We start from the raw sequence: 22,940 nt of genomic DNA, 5'->3' as shown, positions 1-22,940 counted from the left end.
TTATCCCCTTTCCTGGTTCCACCCTCTCCCATGTCCCTTCTCCCAGCTTCTATGAGGATGCTCCCACTCCCACCTCAACACTCTGGCATTCCCCTACACTGGGGAATCGAGCCTTCACAGGGCCAAGGGCCTCTCCTCCTATTGATGCTAGACAATGCCATCCTCTGCTACATATGTAGCTGAGTGTCACCATATGTGTACTCTGGTTGGTGGTTTAGTCCCTGGGAGCTCTGGAGGCTCTGGTTGGTTGATATTGTTGTTCTTATGATTGCAAACCCCATCAGCTACTTCAGTCTTTTCTCTAACTCCTCCTTTGGAATCCCCATGCTAATCTAATGGTTAGCTGTGAAAGATCCCACGCAGAGAGACCCTTACTCAAGTCTTGGGAAATCGCGGACCCCAGACACAGAGAGACCATTTTGGATGTAATAAGCAAAGGCGAGGTTTATTACGGAGACCTATTACAGAGATCTCCGGGCTGACACGTATCCCGCGCAGGAGACAGAGGTGTCGGCCCCGAGAGGCTGGGAAAAAGAGTATTTAAAGGCAGAGGCTGTGAGCACCAGGGGATGGGGGATGTCAAAGGGGAATGCACCACAAGTTACAGGATTGTTTTATGGCTCCAGGAGATAAGGGGACGCCAGAAGGTTTTATGGCCCCCTGGTTCCTGGAACAGAGCTACTAAATCAGGAGAAGGGTAGGGTCTTCAGGTCCTCATTATTTTTAAAAGTTTGTCAAAATTGATGGAGCATTTGTATTTGAAACACCTCTGGTTAGGCTTGGGCTGCCCGGTTTCTTGGAGTGCTCTCTGTAGGACACAATGGCTGAAAAGCACAAGTAGGGGCTTATCAGGGTCTGGAGGACATCTGGTTAAAGTATGACTCTGAGTAAGCTGGGGGGATGTCTTTGGATGGTTTATGGCTCAGTCCTCGATAGCCTGAGCTGGTTTTTGTATTCCTTTTCTTTATCTTTATGGCCTGCTATTCCTGGCGGCAGGGCTTATCCCTGAGTTTGTGGCTTTTGGGGCTAACTCTTTTAATTTTATATTTTTAAACCTAGAATTCGTATAATTTTCTTTTCATTCCCGTCTTCTCCTACTAGATAATTCTAATCTTAGAATTTTGATATCAAGTCTCGTATTTGGTCTCACCAGTTGTCCTAACTGACTGGTACTGTTGTCTCACAACCATCAACCGCACAGCACCCACTCGATTTTTAACAAAAGCAATTAACCTGTTTGTCACGCAGGAGCCAAAAACTAAAACCAAGAAAATTATTAATAATGGCCCAGCTGTAGCAGAGAGTAGGGTAGTCATCTAGGGAGATCTACTAAACTAGCTCTCGAACCATCTCTTATGTGTTTTTTTTGGTCTGTCTTTGTCTAACCTTTTTTTAAGTTTATTTATGGAGTCTTTAATTACTCCTGAATAAGCAACATTCTTTCAGTGTAGCACACAGGCTCCTTCTTTAAGGAATATCAGGTCTAATCTTTTCTTATTTTGAAGGACTACCTCTGAAAGGGAGGTTAGGTATTCTTGGAGGTCAGCTAAAAAGTCTTTGGCATCAGGATTCTATCTGGACACTATCTAAACCTATACACCAAGGTCATGACTGTCTTTCAGAACTTCTAAATTTATATAGGTTGTGATCCCTGAGGCACAGTCCCAAGAAGTGTTAGGAGTACTAACATATGTAATGTTACATCATTTGTAATAGAAATCAAGCCTATCCCCACACCTATCTCGATGGAACCCAGGACAAACGTGACTAAATTTCCCTCTAGGTCCCAGCTCTCAGCCCTAACAGCTAGTACACGGCTGGTGAGGGCTGAGAACTGACGGCTGTCAGGGTGGTCAGCAGCACCAGGTATGGTCCTTTCCAGCGAGGCTCGAGTGTCTGGGCTCAGTGTAGCTGCAGTCTCCGACTGATGGGATGTCTCAGGGGTCTCCAGGGCATAGGCTGCTGTCAGCTGTGAGCAGATTTCTTTCTGTATCACCTGTAGGTCTTTTAGCCTGGCACACAAATCATTATTACTATGACATGTTGGTTCAGTAACATCATCTAATACAGTCAGGGGAGCTGAGGCCCCATATAAGATCTCAAAGGGGATAAGGCTGAATCTGGAAGGGGTATTTCTTGTTCTGAAGAGAGCAAGAGGGAAGGAGTGTCACCCAGTCTGTGCCAGTCTCCATGGTCAATTTGTTTAGGGTCTCTTTTAGAGTTCTATTTATTTACTCTGCCTGTCCTGAACTTTGAGGTCTGTAAATACAATGTAATTTCCAATCGACCTCTAAATATTTGGCCACACCCTGGCTTACCTTGGCAACGAAAGTAGGGCCGCTGTCAGACCAGATTACCTTGGGCATTCCAGACCTGGGGAAGATTTCTTCCAGTATCTTCTTGATGATTGTAGAGGCCGTCTCTCATTTGGTGAGGAAAGCTTCTATCTATTCCTGAAAAAGTATCTACAAGCACTAGGAGATACTTGTGATCATATTTTTCTGGTTTTATCTCAGTGAAGTTCACTTCGACTTTTCGTTAAACTCTCTAGGTCTCTTTGTCCTGTTTGTTTGTTAAGCATTTATTTACTGACGTATCTTATATTTTTTTTACTGTCTCTCTTGGCTAAAATCTTAAAGTCTATTATATATATTTTAACTATTTGGACAAACTTCTTATCTCTTAAATGAGTCTATTTTTTTTATTTGGCAAAGTGAGTCTTTTGTCTGTTCTTTGGGGGGTACAGCTTTCTCCCCAAGTGTGTCATTGTCTTTTTATCTTTTAAACAACTTGGGCCTTTTCTTCTGTTGTACATTCTAAGTGAGGCCATCCCTTAGTCTAATCCCAGTTCTCAGTGGCTGTTTCTTGTAGGCCTGTAACCAGGATAGGCTCCTGCATAGCCATTTCCCAAGCCACTTTATCTGTTTTGTTATTGTCCCATGTCACTGAATCACTTCCCTCCTGATATCCTGAGCAATGAATAGTACTCACAGTTGTTGGCTTCATCAGGGCATCTAAGAGATGGAAAAGATATCTGTGGCGCTGATGTGCTGGGGGGGTAGAGGTTCAGCCATCCCAGATGACATTGTGTTGTCCACCATGGCAGCACCCACTTATCTCTGACCTTTATTCATGAAGAGAACTGTTCCCGTCTGTGGACAAGGTCCTCGGCTTTCAGCAGGGGTCAATCAGCCAGTCGCACAGGTCTTTCCTCCACCCATGTGCTTCTGTCAGTGTTTGACACTCGTGCTGTGGTGGCTCCAGGTCCGGATTGGGCAGCAAGGTGACCAGATTGTCCCCAACCAGTGGAGAATCTAGTCTATGGCAGCTGACCAGTGGTCCCATCCTTTGGGACATTCTATTCAAAGGCAAAACATCAGCCACTCTATCACAGTTTAAGTCCTGGATCGGGTGATAATTGTCAGTGCCCGGCTGGCAGGAACGGTGTGTTCCAGGCAGAAAAGCACTAAGCCATTCATCTCCCAGCATCAGTTACTGGTGCACTGAGACAGGTCTTAAGCTCTACATACACAGTCTATAGATATGTATACACATGGCCTCATCCAGCCATTTCAGCCCACGCAAGCCAATTTGGAGAGCAATTTTCTCATGAGCAAGGGATAGGGGCAGTCAGGGATGACCATGAATTAGTGGGTGGGTTACCCGGCCCACACCAAGGTCCACTGTTCTTCGGGCAGTCCATAAGTATTGTTCGTTGTCAGTAGCTCCTTGCACTCAAGGTCTTTGGATATTGGCCCACTGGGGGGCATAGGAGCACAGAGCATTGGGTCCCTGTATCCACAAAACAACTGGGCGGGCTTCCCTTCTATCTCTGTGCATAGCCAGCACCAAGAGGCTCTCCAGTGTCCCCTCTTGTTCTTTCTTGGGCAGTCTCTGACCCAGTGTCCTTTTTCTTTGTATTAGGCACACTGATCTTTAGCCAGGAATTCTCTTCTGTTGTCAGGTACTATCTTCCTAGGTTCCCTAACTACTGTGGCCAGTATATGTTCCTCTCTCGTCTTTTATCTCTCTTTAGCTCTCTAACTTTTTCTTTTTGTCTCTTTTCTTCCCTAGCTTCCTGTTTTTTTTACCTCTTTTTCTGTAACTTGTACTAACTCTCAGCAACTTAACTTAACCCTTTAAATTTCTGTAACATTCTCTTTATATCCTTTCTTTGTCTTAGCCAGATTGGTGGGGCATTTCCTAGCCCCTCAGAGACCCATCCTTGGAGCCTGGTGGCAGACCTGGAGCACTCCCTACCTTTAGGCGTTTGAAGAGAGCAGGCAGAAGTGAGGGCCTTCCATCCATCTCTGGAACACTTTTTCTGGCCTCTAGTAGGATTCTGTCTTTCCTCGGTGGTAAAGAAGACCTGTAACAGTTACTAACAAGCATCTCAAATGGGATGGTGAGAAAACAAGGGAATCTTGAGAATAGAGGTCCACTGAAGAGGGCAAATAGCATTTAGTCACACAGCTAAGCCAGGAGGCTTTCTTGGGACAAAAAGACCTTGTGTCTGTGAAACAGAAAAGTGAGCAGAGGGGCAGCCTATCTGTTACCGGCTGTCTCTCTGGACTTAGATTTTCCCTTAAGGAGTACCTTCTTTTAGTGCCAGCTCAGTGGCTCTGTCTCTCAATAAACCCAGCCTCTGAAGGACACTAGGCTTCTAGTAAGAACTAATAACAAAAGGATGGAGAGACGGTAGAACCTGGGTGTTAGATACTAAGCAGCTGACAAAAGAATTGTAACCAGTTCACCTAGGGCTTCTTGTCTCTTATATCTAATAAAGAGATTGTTAATACTATAGTACCAACCTTTAATAAAAAAACTATAGCTCTCTCCATGTCTCTGAATATCAGGACTGTAGTAGTAGTCCTTTACCAAACTGTCTCAGTGGGCTAAGGGCCCATGGAAACGAAAACATTAATCCTGACCTCGGCCACAGCCAAAGCCTGAATTCTAAATTCAAACTGGCAAAACAAAACAAAGTTCTTTACAGTTTGTTGTAGATTCTTTGAAACTATTTTAGGGGCTTCTCTGTCCCCCAACCTGGGACATTTCTACCACAGGGGCAGGAACTGGCTGCTGTGGGGATAGGATCAAAGGCATTCTCCATGCTAATGATGACCAGTGAGAAAAGTAATTTAATGCCGGAGACTGACTCCTCTCTTGGAATAGGGCCAGCAGATAAGGCAGGCTCCTTAAAGAACTTCTCCTAATGAGCACCCTCTTTCTGTGAGCAAGAGTTGAAGGTCTGGTCACTAAAAGCAGAAAAATTTTTTTTTCTTGTTCTTGTTTTTTCTAGAGTCCTCTCCCACCTCACTCTCAGCCTTTTTAGATTATTCTTTATGTAGCATTTTTAACACAGCTTGTCCCTTTTTTATAGCCTGTTGACAGCATTTCTGATTTTTTAGGCAGCTACGCACTAAGTGCCATACCGGCTGAAACTCCACCTTTAAGAATCCTTGCTCTCAAGCAAAATTTAAATCTTTTTTTAGCTTATCTTAGCTGTCCACCGTGAGATTCCCAGAGATCGCGAACCAAGGTGTAGTAATTCACTAAGAAATCTTTCTATAGTGTTTCTTTTTACCTTAAGCCTTTTACTTTTAAACAGCTCCTGAAGAGCCAGAAAAATTGGGTGAGACTTGAGAAGTCCCCATGCTCGCTGCAGCAGCTCCACAGCTAATTTCGCTCCCCCCTACTGTGTGTTGGGAGCACAAGCACAGATAAAACACTATGTTTTAAAAAATTAACGTTGGCTATCAACCAATACACCGCCACTAGAGCGGGGTCCATAAAATTAAGTTTCTTACTCACTATACTTGTTTCATACCGGAGGCCTAATCTGGGGAACTTTTTTATTTACGAGAGGTTTTGTCCTCAAGGTTTTTGTTAATGTCTGTTTACACAACTGTTAACAGCAGCTAGGCTGATCAAGGGGAGTAAAGGGAGGGGCCTCTCTCCTTGGGGAGGAGGCTCAAGAGAGAAAGACAAAACTCCCTGGCAGAAAACAATTTTTCTCAAGCAAATTATTTTTAACTCTTAACTTAAGCACCAAGAGGATCAAGTAAAACTCTATGATGAACAAAGCAAACAGTTTCATGATTTCAAACACAGTCGTCAGTCCAAGATTTCAAACACAGTCGTCAGTCCAAATTCAAACACAGTCGTCAGTCCAAAATTCAAAAACGAAACAAAAGCCAAAAAGACACTCGACAATACCACAGAAAACAAGCCAGACAAACGAGACCAAGACAAAGCATCCTATAACCAATTTTCACAGATGCCTGGTACCTTCAGTACCTGGCCCAAACTGCAGCTTAACCTTAGCTGCTTTTGGGATGAGATGGACCATCTGATTCCACCTCCCAACAGGATTCCAGAGTGTCCTCTTGTCCTAACGACCAAGCACTCTTGTCCGAGCCTATATTTAAATAGGCAGCCGAACTCGACCTCTGACGGAGTGGGATTCCTCGTCCACTCCCGCCTAGGTAAAAGGAGCATTCCATCTCCTTTGTTCCAGAAAACCAGAGTCAGGTCCTCCTGACTGTCCACAGCCAGGCTCTCCCAACTATTCTCCGCCCGTGGAACGTCTTCCAGGGGCTGCAGCCTTGCGGGCCCGGGGCGTCCCCCCTTCCGCAGCCAGGGGGTCCTCACGGACCACGAAGGCAGCTGCACCGAGCGGGGATACACATCCACTCTCCTAGAACAGGGCAGGAATACACATCCACCCTCTTAGCACAAGGCAGGAACACACATCTGCCCTCTTAACACAGGGCAGGAATACCCATCTGCCCTCTTAACACAGGGCAGGAATACCCATCTGCCCTCTTAACACTGACCAGTACTAAGACACACATATATACACACACGGCGGAACCAAAACAGAGACAGACACAGACTGACAATTGCGGCGCCGCTCACACAGAAACACTCAGACAAACATCCAACTCACCTCCAAGGGGTCTTCGGAGTCTGGGGTGGTCGCGAAGATCCCGGACGAGCCCCCATTATTATGAAAGATCCCACGCAGAGAGACCCTTACTCAAGTCTTGGGAAATCGCGGACCCCAGACACAGAGAGACCATTTTGGATGTAATAAGCAAAGGCGAGGTTTATTACGGAGACCTATTACAGAGATCTCCGGGCTGACACGTATCCCGCGCAGGAGACAGAGGTGTCGGCCCCCGAGAGGCTGGGAAAAAGAGTATTTAAAGGCAGAGGCTGTGAGCACCAGGGGATGGGGGATGTCAAAGGGGAATGCACCACAAGTTACAGGATTGTTTTATGGCTCCAGGAGATAAGGGGACGCCAGAAGGTTTTATGGCCCCCTGGTTCCTGGAACAGAGCTACTAAATCAGGAGAAGGGTAGGGTCTTCAGGTCCTCATTATTTTTAAAAGTTTGTCAAAATTGATGGAGCATTTGTATTTGAAACACCTCTGGTTAGGCTTGGGCTGCCCAGTTTCTTGGAGTGCTCTCTGTAGGACACAATGGCTGAAAAGCACAAGTAGGGGCTTATCAGGGTCTGGAGGACATCTGGTTAAAGTATGACTCTGAGTAAGCTGGGGGGATGTCTTTGGATGGTTCATGGCTCAGTCCTCGATAGCCTGAGCTGGTTTTTGTATTCCTTTTCTTTATCTTTATGGCCTGCTATTCCTGGCGGCAGGGCTTAGCCCTGAGTTTGTGGCTTTTGGGGCTAACTCTTTTAATTTTATATTTTTAAACCTAGAATTCGTATAATTTTCTTTTCAGCTGCAAGCATCTGCCTCTGTATCAGTAAGGGTCTGACAGAGCCTCTCAGGAGACATCCATATCAGGGTCATGTCAGCAAGTACTTCTTGACATCAGCAATAGTGACTGGGTTTGGTGGCTGCATATGGGATGGATTCCCCATGTGGGGAGTCTCTGAATGCCCTTTCCTTCAGTCAATACTCCACTCTTTGTCCCTGTATTTCCTTCTATTGAGTATTTTGTTCTCCCTTCTAAAAGGAATGAAGTGTCTACATTTTGGTCTTCCTTTTGGAGTAATATCCACTTATCTGTAAGTGCATACCATGTGTGCTCTTTTGTGACTTGGTTACCTCACTCAGGATGATATTTTCTAGTTCTTTCCATTTGCCTAAGAATTTCATGTAGTCATTGTTTTTGATAGCTGAGTAGTACTCCTTTGTGTAAATGTATCACATTTTCTCTATCAGTCCCAGGTGCCCAAGGAAGGATAATTAATTACATTTATACTCAACTCAGGGTACGTGTCATGTCTTCCAAGAAAATGAACTCTAGAGAGAGGGACCTGTACTAGCTTAAGGGCTTAAGGGCTTGGCCTGGTAAGTCTCACAGATAGAATAGAGGTCATTTGGACTAATAACCAACTCTGGTCCTGGTTGTGCAAACTTGATATGACCTGGCTCAATTGATAATGTAGATGGGGCTATTAATCAGCTCCAATTCTCAGGTTTCTGAATTGAAGAGCAGGGTTTTTCATCTTTCCTATTGGAATGATTCCTGTGTGCTTAATATTGCTGGTTTCTTTCAAGATCTGTGTGGACAAGGATCTTCATGTGATGCCCCCAAGAAGTGTCAAAGTCAATAGTGTTTTGTACTCTATTCATTTTTTTGTTCCTCTGAGACTCCTCCCAATTTTTCTATATTCCTGCCTACCCTACATCAGCATCCATAGCTTGGTTGATACAATGCCCTAAATATTTTAACCAGAGGTCTTTAAATCCAATGCCCATTCAAATAGAGATCCGTGATTGTCTATTCATAGATGTTACAATAGATGAAAGCATTGAATGAATCAAATAATTCAGTGCATAGCCTTCTCTGCCTCTATTATATTGCAGAGAATTTAATGGCAATCAATTTAAAATCTTGGTACTTTGGAATTAAGTCTCAAAATATCCAGAGAGCAAATACAGATTTAGGTTTAGCAAAACTCTTAATGGCCACTGTAAATATCTCACTTCCACCACATGCACATAAAGTATAGAATATACCTCCATACTCCATAGAGATAGGAAGTAAATGGTTCCTGAGTGACTCTCTTTGAGTTATAGAGACAGGAGATATGCTTCCTCACCTTTGGTTCCCACACCAATACATTTTATTTTCGGAATGCTGGACCAGTAAGTGAATGTGAAGGCTTGCTTTGTAGGCTTCGCCGATTTTCCTCATGCCATTATACCATGGCAGATTTCAAGTGACTAGAAAAGGTCAATGGGCCCTGAAGAATGCTTGAAAATCTAAGGATTGCTTTTCATGATCTGATCTAATCCTGACACACCCATAGAACAGAATCCCCAGACAGATGGTCATCTTCATCCAGGAGCCTTAGCTGCCTAGTTAGAGGTAAATAGTTTATTTAAGTCGATGTCTAGGGAGATAGCATAAGTTAGGCCCTGGACATTTCTTGGACATGTGTCTGTTATTGGGCTTTTTTATTTTTTGTTACAACTAGTTAGCTTCATTTGAGTGTTTAAATAGATTCTCATGATAAGGCAAGCAGTATGTGAACTCTGAAGGTTAAAGGTTACTGAGGTACTATGTCGAAATATCTTGGACTGGATTTATGTCAGTAATAAGAAAAACAAATTTTACTCCTTTCCTAAAGAAGGCAACATATAATGATTTTTTGTTTACAGTGAGTTGGTGCTCTTTTCCCTGAGAGGTATTATTGTATCAGGGACCCTGGACTGAGTTGGTGCTAGTGAGCTGGCCATTTCTATGTGCCGTAGCTATATCAAAACAGGTATAAAGGACCTGCACTCTTCATTCTAAGTACAGACCTTCTCTCTCTCTCCTAGTTTTTGGCTACATCCACAGGGCTATTTAATAATCATTGTCATTGCCAGAGACAGGTGGGTTCCAGAGGCTGAATCATCTCCCCGTTCCACCTCCACCCCTACTGTCTAGTAAGTCAACTGGGGCTTTACCGTCTCTAGGAAACATGGATGTCACACAGTTCCACGCAATTCATTCGTTTTGTCTTAGCTTAGCCTCAGCTTCTTTTCAACTCTGCCTAAGAGAAGTCTAACAGTATTTCTCCTTCCGGGGCCAACCACTCAAGAGGCCTCTTCTTATACAGAAAGACATGTATTTCCTTATTCTAGGAGATATTTGTTCCTCTATATACAATTACAGTGAAGTGCATTTAGCCTCAAGGCCTCTCAAAATCCATTTCCTGTGTGTACTCCTGATGCTTCGTATTCAGCAGACCTGCTCATTCTTTGTTGAATAATCTTTTTTCCTTGTTTTCCTGGCACAGACTGTACTATTGCAGGTGGTGTCTATTGAAATTTGGCGGTTTTGTTGCCTAGAGCCATGAGAGGAGATGGGATGAGATAATAAAGAGAGCAAATGTCATCTTTTATTGTCTCTAAGAATGGAGACGCCACTGCACTATAATAGAAGGAAACTTTATATCTATACAAACAGATATGGGCAAGCAAGGGCACAGCGTCTTCAAGGGCACCACATACCCACCTTCTTGTATATCATCCTGACATTTGCATAAATGTCATGGCTGCTTAATATCTTTATACTTCAGATTCTCAATATAAATCCCATTCTTCTAGGACACGTTGACCACAATAAAAAAGGAGAATTGGTCCATGAAACTTTTCCAGCTTTCTTGGTCTACATTTGACTGGAGCACGGATACCATTTACTTAAATGGAATTTAAAGACCTCGCAGCACTTATCTGTATAATTATTATTGTCCTCTTGTTTCTCAGTGGTCTAGTATGCCTGTTCTATTTACATAATGCTCAGATTACTATAGCTGAATCTGTAGTGTAATGATGCCAAATGGAGTTCTTGGCTCCAGTTATGAACTGTGCACCCCTTCACCAAGGACTGTTTCTCTTTATTGCCACGAGTCTAGAAAATTAGTCTCTTCAGGAATCTCATCCTGAGCATCTATTTACCCAAACTAGTATCAAATAAGATCAGTATCCCTAGAAAGAATCACTGAGACAAGGATTTAAGTTCAAACAGTTGATTTGGAAAGTTACTCTAGAAATATTTGTTAGTGAAATCCAGAAATTAAAGAAGGGAACTAGTAAATTCTTCAGTAACACCACTCTCTGAGAGCTGAGATCATTCTTCTGCCCCTCAGGAAGTAGTATAGGGCTCACAAGTGGTAGTCTACAAAGATTTTCAAAGTGGGGATGTGCTCATATGTGGAATGGCTAACCCACGTGACATCAGTTCCCTACCTTTCACTTCTTGATGTGTTCACTGCAGAGGTTGGAGTGTAGTCTTGGGCAAATACAGGTTATGTTGGCAGGTATAGAACTCAGTATGGCCACCAATATTATCTGCCCAAGTAAGAAAGGGAACAATGCTATTGCTAAATTCTAAAAGAAATTTCCAATGATATCACCTTTGAATAGGTATTATACATTCAACATTCAGCCACCAATTAACAATTCTTTTCCTACTGGAGGAAAACAGTTGGAGTCAACACTGAGATTCACAATACCTAATAAAAATTTTAATCATTGTTTTCCTGAAAAAATCCTGACCTTAGATGTGAACTTCTATTGTTGTTTTTGAGACGTGTCTCATAATGATTTACCTACCCAAATCTATCAAGGACTGTACCATAATACATGAACAGATGTATCATACCTGGCTTTAACTTTTTTTTTTGAAAGAAAACATTTGAAACGACTTCTTAAAAGATTTAATACTGAAAAGCACAAATGTAAGATAGTTCCTTGTCCTGTGATCCAGGCTCATGAAAACTTTACTGATACACAGAAACTATTTGTTCATCCTCATGTGGCTATTCCACTCGTATGTCTAGAGTACATGAGCCAAAGCGTATGAGAAGTAGAAAATCTTATTTATAGTAAGAACAGTAAACACATACGGTCAGGAAGTAATAAAAGTCATGGTTTGTATATCTTGGCCCAGGGAGTGGCAGTATTGGAAGGTGTGGGCTTGTCACTGCGGGCGTGGGCTTTAAGACCCTCATCCTAGCTGCCTGGAAGTCTGTATTCTGTCAGCAGCCTTCAGATGAAGATGTAGACCTCTTAGCTCCTCCTGCACAATGCCTATCTGGATGTCACCATCCATGTTTGAGCCTTGATGATGATAATGGACTGAATCTCTGAACCTGTAAACCAGAACCTATTAAATGTTATCTTTATAGAGTTGCCTTGGTCATGGTGTCTGTTCACAGCAGTAAATCCTACCTAAGAAGAAGTTGATACCAGGAACTCTGGTGTTGCTGTAATAGGCCTGACCATGTTTTTGCTTGGAAGAATGTAGATTTGGGGTTTTGGATTTGGAAAGGCATAGAATGTAGGAATATGGAAGACTGTTGCTGTGGCTTATTTGACCCATGCAGACCTGGTCCAAGAGATTTCTGTGGAGAAGAACTTCAGTATGTGGCCTAGAGACAGGTTTTGTAGTATTTTGGTGAAGAATGTAGCTACATTTTGCCTTTGTTTGAAGAGTCTGCCTGAGGCTAAGGTGAAGAGACTCAGATTAATTGCATTGATAAAGGAAGTCTCAGAAACTCCCATCATAGTCTTTGTTCTCTGGTTAAATCTCATGAAGAATGTTTTTGAATAAGCATTGCAAGCTTAAAAAGGAAAAATATAAAATAAATGTTTTGAGTATTAAAGGCATACTGGGAAGTGAAATGGAGCTGTATCCTGTGTTCAAGGATATTAAATTGAATTAAGGGAGTAGTAATGTGGAGGATAAGATTCCACCCAGCTAAACTTATGTGCAGGCATGGTGTTATACACCTTTAATCCCAGGAGACAAAGCCAAGCTTGTCAGTTTGGGACAGAGCAAGTTCTAGGTGAAGAAATGCTTAAATTCAGTCATGGCGGTACACGCCTTTAATCCCAGGAGACAGAGCCATGCACATCCCTGAGTTCAAGGTCAATCTACAGAGCAAGTTCCAGGACAGTTAAACTTAGGCACTGAGGGAGTTAGAAAGCTATAATCTGGCAATAGAATAAAGGGGAGGGGCATGTTCTAGCCCCAGCAGGCAGAAGAACAAAGCAACTTCAGCCATGTAGCTCTGGTTTTAGAATCCAGAATCAAAAGGTCTACTGGGACAATTGATGCTGGTTAGCTGAATCTAAAAAAATTAGTGGTGATTAAGAAGAGACTAGCACCACAGGTGAAATCTTCTGGGAATTCTTTTCTGAGAATACAATGAAACTGTGTTCCAGAGATAGCCAAGGTTGTACCTGATGCTGCAGCTGTACTTGGTAATGTGTAAGAGTCACCCAAGTGGTACTGGTTTTGAAGACATGAAGGGGTCATGAAAAGCACCTGGAGCTTGGCACTGTGAGACACCATGGAAGGCCATTGATGAAGGTGCAGCTTCAATTGCAGTTGATGGCCCAGGACTGAAGGGGTCTTGCAAAGGAATTGGGATTTGGCACCATGAAGAGAGCCTAGGAGAGGCTATTAGTTAAGCCCAGTTACAACAGAAGACCCTGTGTATTGGAGATGCCGATGATCACCAAGAACAGCAGCAGCAGTGGAGTGGATCAAACTGAGCTACAGTAGGCAGAGCTAGAGAAGTGATGCCAGCTCTTTGGAGGGACCCAGAAGATCATGTGTGGATCCTAGATAGTGATACAAGAAGTTGTAACATTGAAGCTTCCTTGAGGACCCCAAAATGTTTGAGATGCCAGAGCATAGTCTATCTCCTGAGGAAAACTGCTAACAGAGAGTGAAAACAGCCCAGGAGAAAGAAGTTTATTGCAGTCCATAAAGATGAAAAAGGAGATGGAGATCTGAGGGCTGCCTTTACGTCAGAGATGGAGATGAGAGATTTGAAGTTTGTTCAGCTGGTTTCCTGTATAGTCAGGCGGTTAGATGGATCTCAGAAGAGACTCTGAGCTTTGGACTTTTAACATTTTTGAGACTGCTATAGACTATGGGGACTTTTGAAGTTCGACTAGATGTATTTTCTATTATGCTAGGTTTAGTTATGGACCACATAGACTCAAAGCAAAGAAATTATCTGTGTAGGTGCGTGTGAACTTGTGTGCAAATGTATGTAGAGTTCGGGGGCCAGCTATTGTCTTTTCTTGGGTGCTGTCTACCTTTTTGGGTTTTGTTTTCCTTTTATGAACACAGTCTTTTACTGGTCTAGAACTTGCCAAGTAAGCTAGGCTAGTTGGTTATTATCACTGGGTATATGTGTGCCTCCACAGTGATGAAATTACTAATGCATCACCACACTTTTAAAATAATATTTTATTAATTCTGTTACATACAAAACGTTTTCATATTCTTGCCCCATCTCCTCCATGACCTACCCCCAATGGCCTCACCCACCCATCTGCACATCTCTTTTCTCCTTTTATTAAAACCCATTAATCCAACTAGCCCTTGGGCAAGCAAGGCAGTCAAATTAAGAACACAGCCATCTCTTCATTCCCAAGAAATTCTTTGTAAAAGTATAAATTTATTTATTTATCAGAAAGATGCTTTCTGTGGATGCTTTCTGTGTATTTGTAGAGGAATTATATAGGGAAATTTGCTATAGTGGGCCTTGATAAAAAGGTATTTCAATTGGATTTTCATTTTATTTACAGACAAATACACATCTAAGTTGTGTGTTTCTACCTGGGGCAATGTATCGTTTTATTAACTACTTCCTTCCCTTCCTTTTTGTCTTTAGATCCTGTCCTATTTTACATTCTTACTTATGGTTATATGCTATTGTCAGCCATACAAGTCCACAAGTAACAGAAATTATTTTATTAGCTACTGGATTTTATATACAAACTCTGAAATAGATGAAACTGGAGTTCATTCTTCTACATAATTTTGCTAAAGCTGTTGTTTTTAGGAGTTGATCTCTTATCAAATAGAGATTTAACAGTTTAAAGGTAGGGAGATTCTCAGGGAAGAAAGTTTCATATTGTGTTATGTGGTGTGTGTCGTGTGTATGTGTTTCTGTCTGCATGTGTCTCTGTCTGTATGTGTCTTTGTTTCAATCTCTGTATTTGTGTGTGTCTGTGTATATTTGTGCAATATGTATCTGTGTGTGAGTCTCTGTGTATATGACTGTGTAGAGTGTGTGTACATATGGGATGTGTGTGTGTGCTTATATGTATATGTGTGATATATCTGTTTAGTGTATGTGTGTGTGTGTGTATGATGTTTGTGTGTGTGTATGATGTTTGTGTGTGGTATATATGACTATGTCTGCATGGTGTGAATAAATGTCTTATGTATGCATATGTGTGTGGCATGTGTCTGTTCATGTGTATGTGTCTCTGTGTGTGCGCATATGTGCCTGAGTTATTTTTCTCTCTCCAAAAATTATAAGAAACTCAACAATATAACCTACAGATTGTGTCACTGCATCAATGCATGATAACAGGGCCATGGCAGAGGCTCTGTAGGGATCTGCATAGTCACCCCCCCCTACCAATGTTGCCAAAAATACATATTCCTAAGAATACTCTCATTCACAGAGACCTTAACGTAAAAGCTCTATTACTGCTTTCCCATGTTTGCCGAGAACCACTTGCCAGAAAACTCCTGCTGCCTCTCAGTTTTAGGTTCATGCCTAAGTCTCTTTTCTATATTTGCTTATGGTAGGTTTTATGCCTGAGTCATGTGTTAGGTATAAGGCATAAGGCCACCTCATTGTTAATTGTTTTCTGCAGTCTAAAGGCCATTCTTTGTTGCAAAAAGGAAGCCTGCTGTTAGGCAAAGTAGAAAAGCAGCACAATGCAGCTGTTTTCCCCACTAATCTAGTTATGAGCTTTGATACAAGTAGTGGAAGACGATAGGTACAGCAATTCAATCACAGCATGCTCTGATTTACAGGCAGAATTTCCAGTGTTGACACAGGGAGCGGAAGTTGTTTATGAATGTGAGGGAGTTTGATGCTTAAAGTCAAATGCTGTATAACCATGAGAGGATGAAAGGAAAATGTGTGTTGATTGCGGGTGACATGTTCAAAGTTAGCAACCAGAGATCTTCCCAGCTTCAATACAGCCAGCCACATACTTCCTGACGCAAATGTTAATGTTATGGTAGGGACATTTGAATCAGTTTCCTTCCAAGAAGCATTTGTGATTCATGGTGTTTATAAAATTCTTTGATTGTTTTACTATTCAAAAAACCAAAACAAAACATGAAGCATAATCCTGGTGCTGAAGAGGTGGCTCAGAGGTTAAGAGCTCTCGCCTCCCTTGTAAAGGACTGGAGTTCGGCTTCCAGTACCCGCAAGAGCTCAGAACCTTCCGCAACTAAATTTGCAGATACCTGACATCCTTTCTGGCCTCAGTGGGTATCCACATACAAAAATAAAAATAATAAAATGCATATATTTTGAATAATCAAAATATAAAATGTTGTTAGAGAGGTTTCTTTCTTTGAAAAAAACATTAATGCTACCCGCATGCCTAGGATGTAGTTCCTAAACGACAGTTTAGTAGGGCTTGTGCAGCATTGGGAGTGATGAGCAGCAAGTCTTACTGAGAAGAGAAGGAAAGGCCTGCTAGTAAACTTTCCTTTGTGTTTGCTTTCCAAAACAAACCTGGCTTCCCAGCATAGAGGCGTCTACATGTGATGAGTCTGTGCTTGCCCTTCGAAATAATTCACGACAGTGGACAAATATGATATTCTGAGGGCCACAATGGTCTTTTGTCAAAGTAATTTTTATTCACCCGATGTTATTGTTGTCTTGGGCGCTCACTGCTGAATAAGCTCATTCTTTCCAGTTCTTTCTGAACTCTGTAGCTGGTTTAACTCAGCTGTTCTGGTTCAAACTCCTCTCCAGGATGACTGACTGAATTTGGCATCTCAGTTTCTGACTGAAGTTCTGCTTGACCTCAAACTAACTTGGGCAATCTTCTAATCTTCTGGTTCCTTCTCATTTTCTGACTTCAACTGCCTCTGCTGGCTTTCACTGATCTGCTCCAAATCAGGAATGAAGTCAACTCCACTAAACACTCACTTCAGTGTCTCCCAGCTGACTGAGCTTCTGTCTCCTGGCATTGCACTTCCATGGCTTCTCTTTGCTGTTCTGTTCTCATGAGAGTTTGGTATATCTTATCTCTTACTCACTCTGTCAGATCTTTCACTGGTCCATCACTTTGTCTGCTCCTCAATTAGACATCACTTCTAATGTGATGCTTCCTTCTACAAACTAATTTTTTACCTCTTAAAAGTGTGTATTAAGAATGTGTCTGTATTCTAGCCAGAGGGATTGAAGGTGTATGTCATATGCAGATCACACAGATTTATGCTTCTGAATGAGATCCCTTGCCAGAGCAGCCATGTTCCTAGATTAAAATTTCTCTACATCTTTATTTTCCATAGCTGGTGAATCAAGAAGCCAGTACTTGTTGATGATTACTAAAAGAACAACAATAGGATATTGGGATCCTGGGGACATCAGAGAAGTGTTAGCATGCAGTAAGGCTCACAACTGAGTGTGTGGCCTTCTGTTTCCTCCCCTCAATTCATTTTCTTAAAAGTACTGCTGGAATTGTAGGGAGATCAGATACGAACTTTGGAACTACAAGGCGTATACAGGACAGTTTCCTTTTCATTGAACGAATCAGATTTAATTTCTTATAGCATCAGAAACACAGAAGGAAATGCCACATACAAAGTGTCTTATATAATTTAATCATTATTGTATCTATTATTCCTGTCTTAATTATCATCCTTTGACACTCCTGTACCAATCACATATAGGCAATTGGAATATTTGATATTGATATGCTTTTTCAGGTCTAAACCTTAAACATTACATTTCTAAAAATGTAGTTATTTCAGGTTAGTGAAACTAGAATTTCCTATTTGCTAGAAGTTTGCATGGAAAAGTTATTAAGATGCTTTCTGATGGAGAGGATTGGCGGGCTACTGGCAGCTCTAATGACTAGGCAGAGTTTTGTCTTCCTGTAGTTTCTGGCCTGAAGCAAATCTCACTGCCTCTGCATGTGTAGTGACCCCGGGTCTTCCTGCTGTCAACCTAGGCTAAGTGGTGTTTGACTGTCCTATGCACAGTGACTCTGGCTACTGCTCCTGCTATGAGTAATAAACTGGGCTTCATCTCTGACCCAGAGGACTTGAATTATTTTTTTCCTGTTATCTATGAATCTGCAGGAAGCTAATTTGTAAACTTACAAATAGGGTACAACTTCAGGCCCTTCAGATTCCAAGTCCAAGACTTGACCATTTGACATCTCAGGGCCAGGGCATGAGTTGTGCTGTCTGGGCAATTTTACTTTCTAGTTTTCCTGTTGAAATATTTTTTATATGTTCCAGGCAAGGTCACAGTCTTCTATTCTTGTTGTTTTTAGATTCTATTTGGCACAGACTAATTTGTTATTTTTTTATACAAGTTAAAAGTAACATCACCTCCTTCTAAGTGGAAAGCATCGTTGAGCTTTATGATATTCAGCTCACAGCTCAATTTCATAAAGGACACGTGGCCTGCAAGAGAGGTTTGTGAGCAAGGAAATCTCAGCTGGTATTTCCATTTCACATCTGATAAAATGCCCATCCGTCTAGATTTCAACAAAAGCATATGATGCCCCACAGATCACTTATGTCAGTGAACAGGCAGATTGTTTCCTACATCCCTGCATCTTAACGGGGGCCTGTGGTCCAGCAGTGAGAGCCTGACCTGGCAGCTCAGTTATGCAGTGGTTAGGCATGCAAAATCTTAAGCTCTGTCTCAGACTCACATCTAGCAAGTCATGCAAATATTCCCCACAATGGTTATGATTGATTGCGTCATTGATGATTGTATGTACATGAAGAAGATGCCAAGCCACTGGGAAAGAGGATGTCAGGACACCCACACTTATTCAGGGATTGCATTTAGCACTGATCTGTGGCTTCCACACCATTGCTGGAACTCATGGCAAGCACTGTCTTTGATTTTAAGATCTTGGTAAGATCTTAAGATCAGTTGGGACTCTTAACAGCTGGTTATATTTACTCAGTCATCATTGGGGTTGCTACATGAAGCTACTTTTCTTATCTCTGCGACCAAATACCCAACAAGAAACAACATGGGGTGGAAGGACATATCCACACTCACTGTTTAAGGATGTGCATAGTCCACCACGGGAGGAGACATGACAAGTGAGGCTGCTTCTCAGTTTTTGACAACAGGAATGGTGGCTTCTCATCCTATCCCTGCAGACTCAGAAGTAGAAAGACCGGAGGCTGGGCCAGTCACCAGTAACCCAGTTCCTCTGGCAAAGCCCCACTCCTCAAGGATTCTACCAACAGCATGAAATGCTGGAGACTAAGTGTTTAATCACTCACCCTCACAGAAGCAGGGGGGTATAGCGGGTTTCTGGAGGGGAAACCAGGAAAGGGAATAGCATTCAAAATGCAAATAAAAAATATTCAATAAAAGAAAAGAATGTCCAAAAAAAAAAAAGACTGCTGGAATTGTAGGGAGATCAAGTAAAACCTTTGGAACTGGAAGGCGTATACAGAGCAGTTTCCTTTTTAATTAAAGGAATCAGATTTAATTCCTTATTAGGAGTACAGAAAGAAATGCCACATACAAAGTGTTTTATATAATTTAATCATTATTGTAGCTATTATTCCTGTTGTGTTTATCATCCTTTGACACTCCTGTACCGACTGCAAATAGGCAATGAATGGGAACATTTGATATTGATATGCTTTTTCAGGTCTACGCCTTAAACATTACATTTCTGAAAATGTAGATATTTTCAGGGTAATAAACTAGAGGATATTTCACCTCCAAATTAGAAGAAGGGATATTTTCAATATAGGGTGGATATAGAATTAAAGTCACCAAAGCCAACAAGTCCTTCCCCCTCACCTTGTATTTTAAGGTATAGAGAGGTATTTTAAAAGTGACATTTTTAAAAAAGCATAATACAGAATGTGCACACTATGAAGAAAATACTGAAGAAAGGGATATATTTGGCATAGTCTAATAAGACAAAGTAATGAAGGTTATCTAATTCTAGATGGGAAGGATAACGTAATTACTTTGTAAGTTTATAAGAAGGTGTTGACAAGCAGGAAAAAGATTTTCCATTAATTATGTGGCACACTGAGCTTTGGGTGGGTAGAGACTTAGTTACATGTGCTGTTTTGTAGCGAGCGATTTGATACTGAAGATGAGGTGATTTTATTCTGAACTGAGATGTTATTAAAAATAGGACTGTTATTGATTGACTTGGAAGCCTTGGCTGCTAGAAAAACACTCCACGTATTTCAGGACTTGTTGGTTAAGCTCTTTCGAATGATAGTTGTTCCCTTAACTTTGAGTATAAAGAAATAGGACTTTGGCTGGCCTGAGCAACAGGCCGATAAATTATTCACTTGCTTAAATTAGTATTTGTTCTTAATTATTTAGTGAAATAAAAATTCAAATGAATTTAAAATAAAAATGGGCACTACATGTATTTATTAGTAGAACCCATAGACTTATTTTTGTGGCTATTAAATTTATAAAGTCCCATTTCAGCCAATTGTTAACGGACCAACACTCATTGTTGACCTTTTGGATGGATATAGCACAACTTGAAGTTAAGGACTCAGGCATGGAATCTTTCCTTTCTCTTTTTGTTGTCTGCTTTGTTGTTGTTGATGATGATGATAATGTTGTTGTTGATGATGATGATAATGTTGTTGTTGTTGCTATTGTTGTTGTTGTTGTTTCCTCTTAACTATTTTAAAATAGAACAATCATGAGATTTTATCCTCGGAATTGTGATATACAAAAGAGCGTTGTCTATACGTCCAGTTAGGCAAATGCTATGGAATCTCGATTCACCATGGCCAACGTAAAGATGGGAGAGAAATAGAAACATCCAGTGGAAATGAATTAGGAAGCCAAACTCAGATGACTTCAGAATGAGAAAAATAGCGTGTTTCAACTGCTTCAAAGTCTTGTAAATGGAGATAATTACAGAACTGAAAGTCTTCCTCATAGCCATCAGCGTGTGAATTTGAAGTTGTGATGGCACACTCAAAGACTGTGCGAGCCCACGGTATTTTAAATTCCAGGACAGAGGTGGTGAGCCACATGTCCTGGCTAAGTTGCTCCGGGAAATTGATGAGCACCCAGTCGGTTTTCTTTAGGGATGCAGGCCATCTACAATCTAGTGTCTAACCATATCCCTGACGTTACACAAAGTTTGTTTTTTTTAATGAAAACATGAGCTTTAATAGGTAGAAAAATAAACTGTACCTAGGAGGAGTTGGGGAGGGAATACATATGATTAAAATACATGGTGTGGAAATATAATAAAAATGTATAAAAGTAAAATTACTGAAATTTAGAATTTTGAATCATTTTAATGTAATGAGTTATAACAAAATAATTACTGCACAGTAACCTACATAATATTTTTATTGAAATATACATACAATGTAGTATAAATTATACTTAGCACATATGTAGCAACAGAACAAACATTTCAAACAGGGTGAACAGACTGAGTGTCATAAGTCATAACTTAAGCTAACAGAATACTTGTTTTAAAAGGAAGTATTTACTAACACTTTTGAGGTGTGACCACATACTTATATACAAAGACCCATTTTGGAATTGTCATTTTTGTATACACATTATAACTATAACAACACAATTCTGGTACCTTTTATTCGATACATACAGCATTTATTAATCCCTTTTGTATACAATATTTTCCTGTGACAGTAAGAATCTGAGGGGCTTTCTAAGTAATCGGGTTCAGCCCTTGTTTTGAAAGAACATAGTTAAAGTTCACAAAAGATGGTAGATCCAAGGGGGCCTGCCACGCTTACCAGTCAGGACCTGGGCAGAACCTTCTTTTGCTATATTTAACAGTAGTAGAAATTATTTATTAGTATATTTCTGTTCTACACAGTGGGCCAGGAATACATCAAGATAGCAGACACCATTAGGACTGTGTTGTCAGTTGCAGGCCCTGGCCAGTCAAGTGCCAGGTGACAAGAAGCATCTCTCCTCAACACTGTGACCCACAGTAACGGGCAATAATGAGGGCCCATGTTAAAATTAGACAAGAACAGAAGGATATCTGCATAACATCTTGAAGAATTGCAACATGGAATTAATAAATATTTATGCTTGCAATAAAAATGGATTCGGGTTAAAAGAGTTTTTCTTGTATAAAATTTTTATTGCAATACAGAATATTGTAATCATGCTCCCCCCCCACATCATCCCACCTCCCCATGCATGCAACTCCACACCGGTCTTTCTCTTTCTCTCTTTCTCTTTCTCTCTCCAAACAAAGAGTCTTAACTACTAGGTGCATGCAGTTTTAATCTGATTGAAAAACCATAGTTCTAGCCTTTAATAGGAAGACAGATATGGAGAAAAGGTACTGTGACACTGTAGTTGTTTCCTGGTTTTCTGCTAAAATATAAGAATTTAGACACCGAAGAGATGTTAGATGCTGTGACCTGAGGTGACTTGGGAGTAGGTAATATGGTGTCTTCGAGTACCCTCCAGCTCATATAAGCTGAGTTTCCATAACTGTCCAATGAAAGCCCCGAGAGCTCACCCCAGTCTGCTGATGGTGATGTGTGTCCAGCCTGGTACACATAATTCTCAATTCATGCGAAATAAGCATTTTATTACTAGTTTATAAACATAAATTCATTAGATAATTATGAGTAAAAGATATTATAAGAATGCAGCTAAAATACAATTTGTTAGACAGAATGGATTATGATCATGAAATAATATTTAATTAAGGGAGAAATTTCCTATTGAAAAATCAGATTGTTATGTCATGGTATGGAGACTTATAAGTTGTACTATGGCTAAACACTAAGAAAATAAATAAAAACAATTCCCCGTGAAACATCAGTAGGGATTACAAATCCTATTAATTTATATATTACCTTATAAAAATAATTAGATAAAATGATAAGTCAATAATTCTATAGGTTCACATTTTAAAGTAGCTGACAGGGATGA

At 41.1% G+C, this 22,940-nt stretch overlaps 1 protein-coding gene and 1 long non-coding RNA gene across 12 annotated transcripts in view; one reads left to right on the top strand and one right to left on the bottom strand.

Moving 5' to 3' along the window:
• The window catches only part of Cacna2d1 (calcium voltage-gated channel auxiliary subunit alpha2delta 1), a 427,964-nt gene that overhangs the window by 323,945 nt on the left and 81,079 nt on the right, over nucleotides 1–22,940 (top strand).
• On the bottom strand, nucleotides 425–6,669 carry LOC134486713 (uncharacterized). 2 transcript variants are annotated; one of them, XR_010066067.1, is made up of 3 exons: nucleotides 3,125–6,073; nucleotides 1,864–3,014; nucleotides 425–824 (listed from the first exon to the last, which is right to left on the bottom strand). It is a non-coding gene; the product is annotated as an uncharacterized LOC134486713 (long non-coding RNA). The 2 variants fall into 2 exon arrangements; XR_010066066.1 differs by having other exon boundaries at nucleotides 425–3,014; nucleotides 3,125–6,669.

Source organism: Rattus norvegicus, chromosome 4 (assembly GCF_036323735.1).
Source record: "Rattus norvegicus strain BN/NHsdMcwi chromosome 4, GRCr8, whole genome shotgun sequence".
NCBI lineage: Eukaryota > Metazoa > Chordata > Mammalia > Rodentia > Muridae > Rattus > Rattus norvegicus.
The sequence above is the reverse complement of the archived record's forward strand: the minus strand, read 5'-3'. Positions and strand labels throughout refer to the sequence as shown.